This window comes from Callithrix jacchus, chromosome 6, assembly GCF_049354715.1.
Source record: "Callithrix jacchus isolate 240 chromosome 6, calJac240_pri, whole genome shotgun sequence".
NCBI lineage: Eukaryota > Metazoa > Chordata > Mammalia > Primates > Cebidae > Callithrix > Callithrix jacchus.
The window spans coordinates 22,884,139-22,901,712 of record NC_133507.1 but is presented as its reverse complement, the minus strand read 5'-3'; the positions used below and the strand labels follow the sequence as shown (position 1 = coordinate 22,901,712).

The window sequence follows — 17,574 nt, the reverse complement described above, 5'->3', positions numbered from 1 at the left end:
ATGATGAATGTTTGAATTGATGGACACCTCATTTACTCTCATCTAATTATTACACATTGTATGCCTGTATCAAAATATCTCATAAACCCCTTAAATATATACACCTACTATATATCCATAGAAACAAAAAATATGAAAATTAAATAAAAAGTCAGTGTCCGTCTATAGTCATAATGCTCAAATCACAGCCACAATTTTGCTGAAAATTTCCACATCAATAGCAACTTAGAAGCATGAACTTTAAATCTGATTTCTCTTGGTCAGATTGCCATTTCCCAAACATTCACTTCTCTATATTTCATAAGATTCATCTAATTTCCACTAGAACAAAAATTTCAATGAATTTGTAACGTGACATTTCCATTCATTTCCTGGGATTTCACTTACCTCTGACATTTAGAAGTTCCTTTGGTAAGAATACATAAACAAGACAATGGCTTACATTCTTAATCCAGGAAAGAAGGAAGGGGAAATACTTGACTGGAATAAATGTCATTACCTTTAAGCTAAAATATGTCATATGGAACCTAATTTTGTAGAATCCTGTGGTTTTCAAAATGCTTTCCTGTATTTCAGACACAGCAACAAATTAGAACCTACCAAGTGACAGGCACTGTGGGAGATGCCAACTGCTTATCATGGACCTTCATGTCACAGCTTGAGCATCTGCCCCCTCTCATCTTCCAGGACTCAAACTAGCAAATCTCCTTAGGCTACTATGAGGAGGATGGATTAAAATGGGGAAAAGGCTGAAGCAGGGGAAATTAATTAGGAACCTGTTACAGTATAACTGGGGACAAATTATGATGACCTGCATCATTGTAGTAGTAGTAAAAATAAACTAAAAAGGATAGATTCAAGAAATATTTAGGCAATAGATTGACAAAATTGGGTGATGAATTGACCTTATTGGGAGAGTTTCTGTGAAAGATGGGAATAACTGAAGGATAAATCTCAAGATTTTGTTTGTTTTTAATGTCTACAAATGGGGAGAAAGTTGTGGTACTCCTTATTCGTCTTTAGGCATAAGGTTCAGTTACTTGAAGGATGGTCAAGAGGAGATGCCTAGTTAGCACTTACATTATAATACAGAAGAGAAATTTTGTTGGTATATAAATTTGTGAGCAATTAACATGTAATAAAATTTACCGCATCACCCCAAGGAAGATTTTATATTGATAGGGGAGCCCAGAAAAGACCCCAGTGCCTATAAAAGTGTTTGGCACATATATAGTTATCAATTGACAAGTGCATGAAGAAGCTAACTAATGAAAGAATGAATAGACTATAGAGATATCTTTCTGATGAATAGATAGATGTATAAAGCAGTAAGCCCATTCCATGTGTGATAATTGAAGTACTATGAAAATAGGTAATATTAAATGTTTCCTCCAATAATTTCTTAAATTTTACAATAAATACAATAAATTAGGCATGGAAGATTATTTTCATATTTTAATCAAGATATGATTGAGGCCAAGAAGGGTGCTTTTGTCCAAAGCAGCAAGGATGCAATTTGTAACGATTGAACCGGTACTATAATCAAATTTCTTTTTTAATATTGAATGAGAAGTTATTGAAATATAGGTTATATTTATCTTTTGCAATGCAGAATTCAGAAAAGATAGCAGAGGTAGAGGAGGGAAAATTTGCTCATTGGGCTACAATGCAAAATAACAAGAACCAGAAGGCTTCCCTGCAAATTGAAACCATTTGAAATAAGTGGAAGAAGATTGGAGAACCATGGTCCTTTCTCCCTTTCTCAAAGCCAGCAGCAGTACCCCTTTTTCAAAGTCTCCCTTGAGACAGCCCAGAATAGACTCTTATCCTGCTAGATTTACAGAGTCCTGGATCTGTCTCTCATCAGGGCTAACACAGCAAGATTTGTATTAATCATCCTATTCCCCAAATGCATAACCTGAGATTCCTTTCAGATATTCAGGTTGCTGACGGAAATTTTTGGAATTTAAACTGCATAACATATTGAGGTCGCTTTGCCCTCATAAATCAGAAGCTTCTCTAGAGGGGTTTTAATTCTCTACATTGCATCAATGGGTGTTTTAACATCTCCAAAAGGCAAATATTCTTAATGTAAGTAGTTCCTCTTTTTTCATCCATCAACTAGAAACTCATTCCCCCACATTGCTTGTGCATGTGTGTGCTTCTCTCCATCTCCTTGAGAAATGTGGGATTAGGTGGAGGGGAAGAATGATACATTTTCAGCTGAATCAATCCATCTTTCCAGGGATCTCTATGGGTTTAGGTTACATAAGACTTCAAGGCACATTTTCCTCTGACCCAAGTGGACATTGCATTTTATAGAGAATAAGAGGGACTGATGTTTTCATCATAATGATTGTCAATATGAAGTCACTGTGTTTTCAGGATAGAAAACATGATTGCCTTTCAAGAATCCCAAGAGAGGGAATCTCAATTAAAAAAATGAAAATAATAGTAAATTCATAATAAACTACTGCCAAGGGAAGAGAATCTTTTAAATGGAATTCTGTTATTAAGACTATTCCATTCTGGTGTTAATGACAGAATAAAATTCTATTTCCTTGGAATAGAAAAACCAACACTTTCAGATTATCTATGGGAATATCCATAGTCTATTACACCAAGATTTTAGGACTTGGAGTTATCTTAGTCTCTTCTCTTTCTAATGAAAATCTCTACACTTGATGCTGCTGTTGATACTCATGCCAGCCCTTCTGTTCCCATGGCCACTGCTTGATTTCAGGCACTTCCAGTGGCCCTGGCTCAAGAAAAGTGGCTCAGATTTAGGGAATCTCTCTCAATTATACAGAACTAAATATCATGAGGTATTTATTAAGAAGTCTTAGCAACGGAGATACTTCTTAAGAACATCAATTTCTTCTATTATCTAGTTCTTGGTGCAACCAACAGGTCTCTGGTTTGTTATTTCGTATTCTAGTTTGACCCACTTTCCAGAAGAATGGTTTCCTTAAGTGATAAAGACCAATTATCATAATAGATACATACTGCAGTGTACCTTAACGTAGACTCTTCCAATTTATTCAAGGCTATTTGTGATTTGATTCCTGCAGACAACTTCAGAGCCTAATAGATAAGGGTAAACTGGTAAAATTCAGTTCCTTAGACTGCAAATCAATGAGCCGAAAACTGAACCTTGGGCTTTCATCCAGGAGTACCCAAATCCCTTGCTGCAGACAATGAACTTCATACCCAGGCAGTCATCACTGAAGCTCGCTATTCTCTATTTCTCTATTGGTAGAAATTGATTTAATCTCACTGATTCTGTCCTCAATTAACAAATAGGTATAATAATATCACATTTAAAGTTTTATATAATTATTTATGAGAATGTATATGAACTATCTGGTGCATAGTAAATATTATTGATATCTTAACTGTAATATCATTATTAATCTATCAAGGATTTGTAGTTACTGTTACTACAACTAGTATTGTGACTTATGAAAACTACTATCACTGCTATCACTACAACTACTCTTAGGACTACTAATTCTACAAGGACCAATCTACCTATTTCATAGGATTGTTGTGAAAGTGGTTGTATATTAAGCTCATGCATAAGTGCTTGGCACATTGTATGCAGTCAGTAACTGTTCCTTTTCTGCCAAGTGACTAGATATATTCAGACTGATGGTGTTGGATGACCTCCATTTAAAAATCATAAAATCTTAAGGAGATTTTATTGTAATGATTGAAGGTGTTCATAGAGCTTTTCTATGAAATTGGCTTTATAATGTGGGAAAGGGCAGCAATATTTGTGGCATATTGAAAGGTATGGGAGATCTATAGCCACCATTTTGTTCAATAATCATAAGAAAACCTGAAAGATGTTGTTTTGATCCCACTTAACAGGTAAGTATGGGAGTTGAGTAACTTGTCTTTTCCACTGTTTTATCAACAACCTCTTCTTCAGTGATACCTATAACTGTTGCAATTTCAAGCATCACTTTCCTGAAGATAACTCTCCAGCATCTGTAGGTGGGGCATGGCTTCTGACTCCATTTCCACTAGGAGTCTGACTGTTCTTGCAAAGGGAACATATTTAAAACTAAATTCATTGGTTTTCTTACTAACCAATGCTTTCAGACTGGGGACATATCCATTGTCTATTGCACTCAGATTTGAGGACTTGGAGTTATCTTACTCACCTTTTCTGATGAAAATACACAGAATTATAAAAAAAAATCCTTTATCTAATTACACATAATCCATCTACTTACAGGACATCATGGTACATACATTTTGACATCAAGCCTTTTAGTTTTATACACATAATTTTTTTTGTCAATTGTTTATTTTTATTTAGCAAAATAATGTGAATATCTCAAAAAAATACTTAAAAAACGTACCTTTTCCAATAGTCAGTGCCCAGTGAAGCCTTTTATGTGTATATTCACAAAATTCATACTGAATACTGTAATTATTTCTTTGTTTTTAGGCAAAATCTCTTTTACTATTTTTATTACTTATTGATACAAAATATTTGCACGTATTTATGGAGTGCATGTGAAATTTTGCTGCACACATACAATGTGTAATGATCAAATCAGGTATTTAAGATATCCATCACCTTGAACATTTACCCTTTCTTTGGGTTGAGAACATTTCATATCTTCTCTTCTACCTATTTTGAAATATCCAACACACTGTTGTTAACTACAGTTAACCTTCTGTGCTATCAAACAGTAGAATTTATTCCTTCTGTGTCACAGTGTACTTTTAAATGGATGCATAGATCATAATTTATCCTCATTTTTGGTCATTGAGAGTATATGTACAGCATATACTTATTTAGGATAGAGTAAGGATTATGGTTAGTAAAGCCCCCTGCCTTTCCTTGTTCTTTATTATCCTGTTTATGTACAAGTATTAATACGTAGTGTTTTTTCTGTATCTCACCACTGGCTTTCAAAACTTTGTATGGCAAAGAAAAACCCATCCTTGTGTTTATTCCCAAAACTTGCTTCCTAACAGGTATCTGGGGGATGTTCCAGTGTCCCTTTACCCCTGTCTCTAGGCCCTTCCTTGTCCAAATGGCCTTTCTCTGATCTTCTCTAGTAGTGATATTTAGATGCTGGGAACTTTGCTTAAGGTTTTCTGTAAGATACATTATATTTTTTTAAATTCTCACAGCTCTGAGAGACAATTATTAAATTTATATTCTCTCATGCCTCCCCCTCTCACCACTAACCTTAGAGGATATACTAATTGGCATACTGATTTAGGGAGAAGCAGAGGGTTGTGTGTTTGAGTCTAAGCTGAGAAGCTATTTCCCTTTGAAGACTTTCATTGAGTGTGCTAAGAAGAGAAAGCCCTCTGCAGACACACACAGGTGTTCTGCAGTTTCCTAATTTCTGGTGTAGCTCTGGCCTTTTGGGACTTTTTTTTTTTTTTTTTCAGAAGGAGTTTCACTCTGTTGCCCAGGCTAGAGTACAATGGCGTGATCTCAGCTCACTGCAATCTCCATCTCTTGGGTTCAAGGGATTCTCCTGCCTCAGCCTCCCAAGCTGGGATTACAGGCATGAGCCACCATGCCCCGCTAATTTTTGTATTTTTAGTAGAGACGGGGTGTCTCCATATTGGTCAGGCTGGTCTCGAACTCCCGACCTCAGGTAATCCTCCTGCCTGGGCCTCCCAGTGCTGGGATTACAGGCATGAGCAACCACGCTCAGCTCCCATTTGGAGCTTTAAAGGCTTTGGTGAAGGTAAGAAGAATCTGTCATTTCTTCCCGAGGTTTGGGATGGGCAATTATAAATTGTTTTTGACAAATTTAAACAGGTCAGAGGAGCTTTTCTCAGATTTGGGGATTTCCTAAATGATTTTTTAAAAATATTTTTTAAGTAATACAACATTATATTCACAGTTCTTGCTTTTTAGGGCTCTGTTTGCATTGGAGATTTTTTTCTATTTTGATATCAAAAGCTGGAAAGTTTCAGGTTTATATTCTGCCAGGGCACTCTGAGTAGAACTTAAAAGTTTGGCTTGAGAGATATAACATAGCTTTGATAGTTTTCACCCAGTTATTCATAAATGATTATTCTGAAAAGAGGATTTCCCTCAAATGTAGAGTCACCAGATAAAATACATGCTGCCCAGTACAATTTGTATTACAGATAAACAACAAATACATTTTAGTCTTAATGTAAGTATGACTCATGTCAGTTGGAATATACTTGTGCTAGAACATCGCTATTTATCTATTTTTTTATTTGCTAAATTCTGCAAACTTATCCAAGTGTTTATAATTAACTGCACTGGTAAAAATTCTAAATAATGAATGTGGCCTAATATTTGCGGAGGACTATGTTAATATAATTTCATATAGTCTTTCTAGCAATACTATGATATACACATAATTAATTCTATTCAACAGAAAAGAGAATTGAGCCTCAGGGACTTTTAAACTGTTGGCCCAAATCACACTATCAGTGAGTGGCAGATCTGGGAGTTAAAGACAGGTCATCTGACTCCAGAATTATACTCAACAGTTCTTGCTTTTTAGGGCTCTATTTGCATTGGAGATTTTTTTCTATTTTGATATCAAAAGCTGGAAAGTCTCAGGTTTATATTCTGCCAGGGCACTCTGAGTAGAACTTCTGTCATTCCAACTGCCTAAGGTGTTTAAAATGTGTTAGGAACACTGAGCAGCCCCTGCTTCCCCATGAAGCAAGCAAATACCTAGAAAGCTGACCCGAAGTGCCTGGGGCCTACATTTCAGGTTCACAATGTAATTATAGTGCTTGGCATTCAGTGCAGACACACACATCACCATTCTAATTAAGCAACTGTCTTAATTATCAGGTTCTCCAGGGAGGCTGCTCTGCCAAGTCCCGCATTTCATGACTAGATCTGAAAACAGGCATTATCTCCTCTCCCAGTGAAGAGAGAGTGATGAAGGCTCAGGACAAAAGGAGGCAGGGGGATGATGCCACCAAGGGACCATTCTGGAGAGCCATCAGCAAAAAGCAGCCATACCTGCTTATGTGGCTCTGGGAAAAACTATCTGAGCCCTGGAACTTAGATGCAATAAAGGCCATTGTGTGAGCCTTCTCTGGCACTCTTCCCAAAACAGAGAGGCAACAGTTCTGTTCTGTTTTGTTTGGTTTGGTCTCCCTCATCTCATCAATGAGCCTTTTTAAAAAGAAGAATTTGGTCAGGTGGGTGTGGTGGCTTATGCCTATAATCCCAGCACTTTGGGAGGCTGAGGTGGGTGGATCACCTGGGGTCGGGAGTTTGAGACCAGCCTGGCCAACATAATGAAAACCCATCTCTACTAAAAAATACAAAAAATTGGCTAGGCATGGTGGCACACCTGTAATACCAGCTACTCAGGAGGCTGAGGCAGGAGAATCGCTTGAACCTAGGAGGCGGAGGCTGCAATGAGTCAAGATCGCACCATTGCACTCCAGCCTGGGCAAGAAGAGCAAGACTCCATCTCAAAAAAAAAAAAAAAAAAAAGAATTCAGTACTTCAGTACTTTCTTTAAAGATGGTAGAATTGGCTCTTATTTTAGTCTGTTTTCTCCTTCCTAAGGGAGGAGCATTCTTCTTAACTAACACAGGAGCCCAAACTCTCTGATCAGAAAGAAAATAATTCAATCTGCTGTTGGAATTGATCTCCAGCAATGTTCTAAATTTTAATTAGCCCACTGCCTAAAACAACCACAAATTGCATGTCTTCCACACACCTCTCACCACCACCATCGCCACTGCCCCCTACAACCACTGTAAGCATAGTACATACCATGATATTGAATGCTATTCTCACTCTTCTTCCTCTTAATCTGATCTTACTCAGGTTCTGACAGTTGATACTGAAAACATGTTAAAGGAGAAATAGATTGCCAATTAGCCATAAAGATGAGAATTATCTAGCAACCTTTTGGTTAGATGTGGACTGTTACTATAGAACCAACAAAAACAAACACGATGAGCACTAATTCTCTGCCAGATGTTGTTCAGAGCCCCTTTCTGTCTCATCTGATCCTTGCTGTAGATCCGGAATCAGCAAACTAAGCTTTCACCACTTCTCAGGGGTAAAGCCATGTCAGTCTGACTCTAATGCTACACGGTTAGCTGCTCTCTTACACTGCCTGCTCCAACTATTTGAAGGAGAATGGTTTCCAGTTAATAAGTTAATAGTTAAAAACTAGTGGCCGGGCATGGTGGCTCATGCCTGTAATCCCAGTACTTTGGGAGGATGAGATGGTCAGATCACATGGTCAGGAGTTTGAGACCAGCCTGGCCAACATGGTGAAACCCCATCTCTACTAAAAATACAAAAATTAGCTGGGCATAGTGGCGGCCACTTGTAATCCCAGCTACTTGGGAGGCTGAGGCAGGAGAATCACTTGAACCCAGGAGAATCGCTTGAACCCAGGAGATGGAGTTGTGGTGAGCTGAGATCACACCATTGTACTCCTGGGCAACAGAGTGAGACTTCATCTCAAAAAAAAAAAAAAAAGAAAAGTTAAAAATGAAAGAAATCCCTTTGTTTTTTAACTTTTATTATTAACCAAAACTTGAAAATACATATCCTCCCCCAATGATGCTTTTATTTAGAATATTTAGAACGGATATTTGGTACTTAGCCCTCTGTTTTCCTGGATGAGTATTATTTTGCCTGTGTAGTTGCTTAAGCTACAGTTTCATTCTGTCTCATACCAGGAGGGAGTTTCCATGCTCTTCCATGTTCGGCTGGCCTTGTAAGTTTATTTTAATATGGTATTAGCATCCATCGTCACCACTAATTGCTATTTACTAAGGAATCACACAGTACCTGTGTGTACATCAGAGACGCACTTGACAGAGCTTACCCTTCACTAAGAAACAAGAGGCAGAAATATGAATTAGCTTCTTTCTATGCATGTGAAGATGCTTGTCTGTCTTTACTACTTCCCAGGAATACTGCCAATGAGGAATGCTCTGGAATTCTAATCCATTAGCACTAAATAACATAGTAAAGCTGACATGAATATGAATGACAGGGTGCAGTTGACGCATCCTGGTATTAATGTCAAGAGCCTAGGCAGTCACATGAAAGCAAAGGATTAACCACTTCTGCTTTGGGAATCTTGTTCCATCACTCTCTGTGCAAACGTTCACCTGTAGAAAAATGAGATTTGGAATGAGGTTTTAGGAGTCACTGGTGGGGGATCAGTAAAGAACAAAATGCTTTCCCTTGAGAATGTCCTGGAAGCTCCTAGCTCAATCTCTGCTCTTGATCACCTTGCTCTCTTGGTTGGTTGGTTGGTCGGTTGGTTGTTTTCCCCCTTAATAATTCTGAGCATCTCACTTTTTCAAATTGAACATGTTTATCCTGCAAAAAATACATGCATATCTGTACTTATGAAGCGCGTTTATTGGGGAGTTGTCATCTCTTTAGTAGAATAATTAATTTTTCTAAACACCCTGACTGAATTCTTTTGAGAAATGAAAAAGAGTATCAGACTCAACATGGGGAAATAAAGATCTTTGGCCCAAAGATCTTTGGCTGCTTCTCAGGGATTCTGAGGCTTCTTTTCATGATCTTGTGCTACCATGCATGATGCATAGAAGCATACACATCCACAGCAGCCAGAAACCATCCTGCTCCTTCCTTATATGACAATCATGATATAGTTGAAACTTACAGAGGACTTACTATGGTCATGCATGTGTTAAGGAGTTTGCTTGAATCATCGCCAATGGGAGATGGCCTCTAAGGTGGCTCAGAAACATAACCATCCTCTCTTATGCATTGACATGATAACTCATTTCTGTTTGTGCTGTATCTAACATAAGCATCAGGAAGTTGGAAAAAATATCTTTATTTATCCCAGAGAAGTGAAGAAATTTCTAAGATTATGGTCTCCACAGCCAGAAGACTTGCAAATTGCAAAGCCAGTGATTACTAGCTAGGTGACCTTGGGCAAGTAATTTAACCTCTTTTTGCCTTCCATTCTATGTCAATAAAATGGGAAAATGAATATTTTTGAGAATAAAGTAAATTAATAGATGTGACATGCTAATAACAGTATTTGGATCATTGCCATTTTGAGTTAAAGTTAGCCAATAACCACATGTTAAAGTTTAGTGAAGAATATAGACTGGAGGGAATTCTTGATTTTACTATCATGCTCTCATATTTCTGAAATAATCTTTACTTGATCATCAAGTATTATTTTTAAATGCTCTACAGGAATCTGTTCATTAATATTGATGTTAATAATCACATATGTTGATATTACATATTTTATGATATTCTGTGAAATAACACTTATTCCTAAAAAAGATAGGGTCTGCTTACACACTGCTATAATGATCCTACTTGAGATTGGGTACAATTCATGATGAGATTGGGGTGAAGACTCAAAGCCTAACCATATCAGTCTGTAGTTTTCTCTGTGGCATTTATCAAGCTTTAGTACAAAGAAAATGCTTATTTCATGTTAAATATCGGAATTTCATCATGAAGATGAAATATCTTTTCATCTTCACTGTAGAATAATTTAAATAACATTGTAATTATCTTTTCTTTAAATGGTGATATAATTCCCCTAGTGATATTTTTCCCAGGGTAGTTTTTTTGTTTTATAACAACTTTTATTTTGTTCCTTCTACAGAAAGTGGAGTTGTGTTTTATAGCCCCTCTGGGCTAAGTTTTAGTAATTTCACTAAAAGAATTTCCATTTTATCAAGATTTTCAGATGTATTTACATAAAGTTGAGTAGTACCATTCTTATGACTTTTAAATTTTCTGTTGCTTCTCTTGTTATTTCCCTATGTTTTTATTTTATGTGCTTACATTTTCTTTTCTTTGTCTTGATTAGTTAATGGATAATCTATTAAAAATCAGCTTTCAGATAACTACTTTTACTTCTTTTTAAGACTGATTTTTAATGTTTTAATTTCTTAAGTCATCTTTATTTGCCCTTTCTGTTTTCCTTATGTTCATCTTGCTGTCTTTTTTCTAACTTCTTGCATCAAATGTTAAGTCTTAGTCTTTAAAAATAAGAATAGGGGTCGGGCGCGGTAGCTCACACCTGTAATCCCAGCACTTTGGGAGGCCGAGGCGGGTGGATCACGAGGTCAAGAGATCGAGACCATCCTGGTCAACGTGGTGAAACCCCGTCTCTACTAAAAATACAAAAAATTAGCTGGGCACGTGCCTGTAATCCCAGCTACTCAGGAGGCTGTGGCAGGAGAATTGCCTGAACCCAGAAGGCGGAGGTTGCGGTGAGCCAAGATCGCTCCATTGCACTCCAGCCTGGGTAACAAGAGCGAAACTCCGTCTCAAAAAAAAGAATAGCGAAGCTTTAATTTTCTTTTGGTTTTCTTTCTCGTGTTCTGTTTTGATTTTTATAATTGTCTGAATAAGCCGAGGTTATATGCTATATATTTTCTTTGGTACTAAGAATTTATTAAGAAATCATTTATCAGTCTCCAAGTTGATGGTGTATTTGTTTTCTGGTTATATTTAGCAGTCATAGAATTCAAATACTATAATGTGGTCTGCATATTTATTATTTAGAATTTACTGTGGTTTACTTGGTGAGTTAATATACATCCAGATTGTGAGTATTATCTGTCAGCAATGTATGTTCTCTCTTCTTATACAAAGTCTGATAAATATCAATCAGGTATACTTTTTAAATTAGGGTATTCAGATATTCTATAGTTTTGTTTGATTTTTGTTCATTTTATCATGAAATGCAGATGAATTCAATTATCTTACTAACATTCTTATTTCTTTAGATATTAACTATTAGTCTTGCTATGAGCAATAATAAATTTTCTCTTTATTAACACCAGATTTTAGTCCATAATATTACCTTTCTGTGTGTTTGCTTTGTACATCTAAACACACGTCCTTTTCTAAACATACGTACATATTGCGTGCTCTGTCAGCATGTAATAAATAAATGATTTCTGGCCCAGCTATGATGAATCAATCAGTGAACTTACTCTAGCTCTGACCTTTCTTCTCTTCTCAATTTGTGTTGTTAGATCATTTCTTTCTTTCTTTTTTTTTTTTGAGAGGGAGTCTTGCTCTGTCACCCAGGCTGGAGTGCAGTGGTGTGATCTTGGCTCACTGCAACCTCGCCTCCTGGGTTCAAGTGATTCTCCTACCTCAACCTCCAGAGTAGCTGGGACTACGGGTATGCGCCACCACATCCAGTCATTTTTGTATTTTTAATTAAGATGGGGTTTCACCGTGCTGGCCAGAAAGGTCTCAATTCCTTGACCTCGTGATCCACCCACCCCGGCCTCTCAAAGTGCAGGGATAACAGATGTGAACCACCACACCCAGCTGCATCATTTCTATCATACATTGTCAAGGCATAGGGAATGTGCATTGTATCCTCTCACTCCCATATGCACTTCTCTTTTAGTGTTTTTCAATCAAAATGATTGAATATATTCACCACCTCCAATTCTTTTGCTCTTATACCTTGCAGCCATTCCTTTGCTTGTTGAAGTCTGTTTTCTATTAGTTTTATCAAGAAGAGATAATGGGTAAATATTTACTCAGACATTCCATGTTCAAAATTGTTTATGAACCACATACTTAAAGAAAGCTTAGCTGGATATAAAATCTTTGTCTAACACTTTCTTTCCTTAAGGATTCTGTAGAGGTTGTTCCACCGTTTTCTGTCAATGAATGTTGCTTAGGATAAATCTGAACCTAGCTTGATTTTGGTTTCTTCTTATAAATGACTTGATCTTTCACCTTGTTTTCCAGAGAAATTCTTCCTTTTATTGGAAAAAACCACCAATGTCAATGCAGTATATCACAGTATCTATTTTCCTAGTATTAATTGTAACTAGTCCTTGGTATATTTTGTGCCTTTTCAATAGGTTCATAGTCTTTATGTGGCAGGAGGTATTTTTGAATTATATATTGAAGTATTTGTCTTATTCACAGTTTGGATTTCTCCTTCAAGGACTTTAGTAATATGGTGTTAGATATTCTTTGTGTATATTGTATGGTTTCTTATTTTCTTTCCAAACCTTTTAGACTTTGTATTTCCCTTTTTATGTTTGATTTCTTCTTTCTTTTATTCTTTTTCTTTTTTTTTTCTGAGACAGAGTCTCACTTTGTCACCCAGCCTGGAGTGCAGTGGTACGATCTCAGCTCACTGCAACATCCGCCTCCCAGGTTCAAGTGATTCTCCTGCCTCAGCCTCCTGAGTAGCTGGGACTACAGTCATCCACCACTACGCCTGGCTAATTTTTTTGTATTTTTAGTAGATAGGAGGTTTCATCATATTGGCCAGGCTGGTCTCAAACTCCTGATCTCGTGATCCACCCGCCTTAGCCTCCCAACGTGTTGGGATTACAGGTGTGAGCCCCTGCCCGGCTGATTTCTTACATCCTCTGTACTTTTACTGTGACTTTCTGTGTTTATCCTATCTTGTGTGCCTTTATCTTCATTTCTGTATTGGTTTTATTTTCCCATTTATTTCCCTGAAATTTGCCAGCTCACCTTTCCTGTCCTTCTGATAAGGACTATATTTATTATCTCTTCTCTGAATTCTGGCATTTTGGTTCATGGTGTTCCTCATTGAAGTAATTAATTCTTTGGGATTTTAAACTTTGTGTTCAATGTATTTGGTCACAATTTTTATCTACTCCATGGCAAGTGCATGTATTTGAGGTCTAAGAAATAAATTTGTCTCCTAGTTTCACTAAACATAATGTACTAAGCTCTTTGTTGTTGTTGTTGTTTGGTATCTTTTAGATGACTTCTAAGAGGAATAGAAAAAGTTCTGATTAAATAGCCATATTCATGCTGGAAGTCTACATTTTGAATTTCTTGCCCTCTAGGATTCTGTTGACCAGTTATCAGCTGACATTTTGATGAGTAGCTGAATGGCTGAAAAGATTAGTACAAATTAAAGAATTACTAAAGTCCTGAATGTGATATTTGGTTATACTATTATTTATGATTTTTTTCTATTATTTTAAATGCAAATATTTTATGGAGGCATATTTGGATACAAAAGATTATAAAATTACTAATCCTGCATTTTTAAAATCCCCTGCTGAATTTCTTAGAAGCACATCACATAAATAATATCTTCTCTAGGTAGTTGCATATATTTATTTTTTCTTTCATGTTCTAACTTTGTTGAGCCAAAGGGCTTTCACTTTAAACCAAAATAATCAGAAATCTTATCAGTTTAGTAATTAGGGATTGAAATGCAAAGCTAACCAAGTAAGGCTGTTTTGTGAGGTCTGATAGTATACAGTAGTTTAACGTTTATTTCTCTGGCATCATGTCCTCTCTATAAGAGAATGTGTTGGAAGATTAAGTACAAATAGTTTGTTGCTTGACATGCTGTATTTCATCATGCTGCTAATTAGCACAAATACTTACTCCAAAAAGTGAGGTCATTACTTTCTCTGGTAGTGACTGAGAGGTTCTTTGTGTTGGAGAAAAAGCCCAAGTGTCCAGCTTCAAATAGCAATTACCACCCAGGTGTCTATCCTAGTAACAACAAAATACTTTGGCTAAAAATACAAGAATAATGGAACCACTTCATTTTTTCTATGGATGACATTCACAAATAATTATTAGTAAATAAAGTAGTTATCTCTTGCTGTGTAAAAAATTACCCCAAAATTTAGCAGCTTAAAACAATAAGCATTTATTATCTCACAGAGTTTCTGAGAGTCAGAAATCTGGGAGCAGCTTAGTTGGGTGGCTCTAGATCTGGACGTCTTGTGAGGTTTTACTCAAGCTGTTGCCTGGGTGCAGTCACCTGAAGGCTTGGCTGGGGCTGGAGGATCTTGTTGCAAGCTCCCTCATCTGGCTGTTGGCAGGAAGCCTCAGTTTCTCACCATGTGGGCCTCTCCATAGGAGTGCTTGTAACAAGGCAACTGGTTTCTATCAGGGTGAATTATGAGAGAGAGAGTTAAATTGAGTGTCTTTTATAGCATAATACATAATACCATCCCTTCTGCCATATCCTGTTGGTCACATTGACCAACTCTGGTACAATGCACGAAGGAACCACACAAGAGTGTAAAAACAGGAGGTGAAGATTATTGGGGCCATCTTGGAAGCTGATAATCACAAGGTATTAAACTTGTTCTAGGAAGTACACAAGGCATAGATAACACATGTATGAATGGAACAATTTATGTATTCCTTTTATTAGTCTTGTGATCAATAGAATATATGTTTAATATCTACTATATACCAGCATCTGTGTTATACAAAACGTATTCTAAATAATACATGAGTTTGTTCTTATATTCTGTCAGGAGAGAAAAATATGTCAGTAAATGGGCAATAATGTTACACTCTAACGTAAAAGAGATTACACTAAGTACTGTAGGGGTATTGTGGAGAGAGGTTGCATAGAGAATGTGCAAATTTGAGCAATTGCTCCAAGGTGCATTTGAATAGGATATACAGAGCAATTAGCATTGAGAGCTACAGCCACCCGGCATTTTAGAATGAAATAGCATGCATATAGATTTACTTTTCCAAATATGGGTACAACAGTATCTCTTGCTCTATATGCTCTTCTTCAATGTGGCCTAGATATTTTCCCATCAAGAAGAGGGGTCTATTTCTCTGTGCTCTTAAATCTGAAGGTCTCTGAAACTGCCTTCACTAATAGACTATGGTAGAAGTATTGCCATACCGTTTTCTGTTATAGCCTTTAACTAGCTGGGAAGTTTCTACTGCCTGCCTCTTGGAATCTGGCTTCCATGTAAAAAGATACCCTTGCTGCAAGAAGGTAGTAAGCAAGCCAAGTGAAGAAAGCCTAAGGAAGGTAGTAAGCCAAGGAAGAAAGCCTGATCCTAGAGGATGAGAAGCCACATGAAGAAACAGAGAGGTCAAGAAGCTCTAAAGTACCAGAAATGAGTAAAGAAGCTATTTTGAAGAAAATTCTTCCACTCTGGCTGATGCAATGTTGATCCGAAATGACTACCCTGTGGAGCCATTTCTACATTTCTTACCCCCAAAATCATTAGCAAAATAAATATGATTGTGTTTAGCTACTAAATATTGGGGTAGCCAGATGTCTTATAAAAGATAACTGAAATAATGAGCATGTCACGTGACATATTTAGTAAGCCCTATATTGGAGCTAGCCTAAATTATAGACTGGGGCAGGCCAGCATGAAGCTGGCAGAGAATTCAAGGAAAAACAAAACATACTTGCTGTGTTCTGCCAAATGCTGTTAGGGAAGAGGTGGACATTCTCAACTCCTCTGAATGGCAGAGTGGCATAAGGAGATTCGTGATCACAGATGATCATACTGAGAGAAATTCAGAAAGTAAGTGACACAGTGGAGAGACTTGAGGAAGGCAGCACCATTCTTTTGTTTTATTATTATTATACTTAAAATTCTGAGACACGTGCAGAATGTGCAGGTTTGTTACATAGGTATGTGTGTGCCGTGGTGGTTTCTGTACCCATCAACCCATCATCTAGGTTTTAAGCCCCGCCTGCATTAGGGTTTGTCCTAATGCTCTCCCTCCCATTGCCTGCCACCCCCCAACAGTGGCACTGGGTGTGATGTTCCCCTCCCTGTGTCCATGTGTTCTCATGTCCAACTCCTACTTATGAGTGAGAACATGCGGAGGCAGCACCATTCTTTTTGTTTGTCTGTTTTAATTGTACTTTAGGTTCTGGAGTACATGTGCAGATCATGCAGGATTATTGCATAGGTACATACATAGCAATGTGGTTTGCTGCCTCCATCCCCCCATCATGTATATCTGGCATGATGTCCCTACCCACCGCTGTCCCTCCCTAGCCTCCCCCAACAGACCCAGTGTGTGATGCCCACCTCCTTGTGTCCATGTGTTCTCATTGTTTAACACCTGCCTATGAGTGAGAACATGCCGTGTTTGATTTTCTCTTCTTGCGTCAGTTTGCTGAGAATGATGACTTCCAGATTCATCCATGTTCCTACAAAGGACATGAACTTATCATTTTTTATGGCTGCATAGTATTCCATGGTGTATATGTGCCACATTTTCCTTGTCCAGTCTATCATTGATGGGCATTTGGGTTGGTTCCAGGTCTTTGCGATTGTAAACAGTGCCACAATGAACATGTGTGCATGCGTCTTTATAATAGAACAATTTATAATCCTTTGGATATATACACCCAGTAATGGGATTGCTGGGTCAAATGGAATTTCTATTTCTAGGTCCTTGAGGAATCACCACACTGTCTTCCACAATGGTTGAACTAATTTACACTCCTACCAATGGTGTAAAAGTGTTCCTATTTCTCCACATCCTCTCCAGCATCTGTTGTCTTCATATTTTTTAATGATTGCCATTCTAACTGGTGTGAGATCATGCTCTTGAAATTCACCATACAAGGGTGATAAAGGCAGATGATGGAAGAGTCACAGCATGAAGAGGAGCAATATACTTGGAAACAATTAATGATTGGAATCACGGCTCTCTGATTAGGAGAAAGGAATGGGACAGCAATTGTTGCAGATGACTCTATAATGCCTTGCAATTGTCTATGACAGCAAACACACAAGAAGGAGTAGCTATAGTGGGGCAAAGGTGGTTAATGAGCGGGTTTC

The 17,574-nt window shown here is 37.4% G+C and overlaps 1 long non-coding RNA gene and 1 pseudogene across 1 annotated transcript in view; both read right to left on the bottom strand.

Annotated features, from left to right (window-relative positions):
- The window catches only part of LOC100396920 (mitochondrial-processing peptidase subunit alpha-like), a 53,379-nt pseudogene extending 52,983 nt beyond the window's left edge, over positions 1–396 (bottom strand).
- Positions 1–718, bottom strand: part of LOC144576746 (uncharacterized) — a 62,296-nt gene extending 61,578 nt beyond the window's left edge. Inside the window, exon 1 of the long non-coding RNA XR_013519215.1 lies at positions 601–718. This is a non-coding gene — a long non-coding RNA (uncharacterized LOC144576746). The remainder of the gene's footprint in view (positions 1–600) is intronic.
- Between the last annotated feature and the right edge of the window lie 16,856 nt (positions 719–17,574).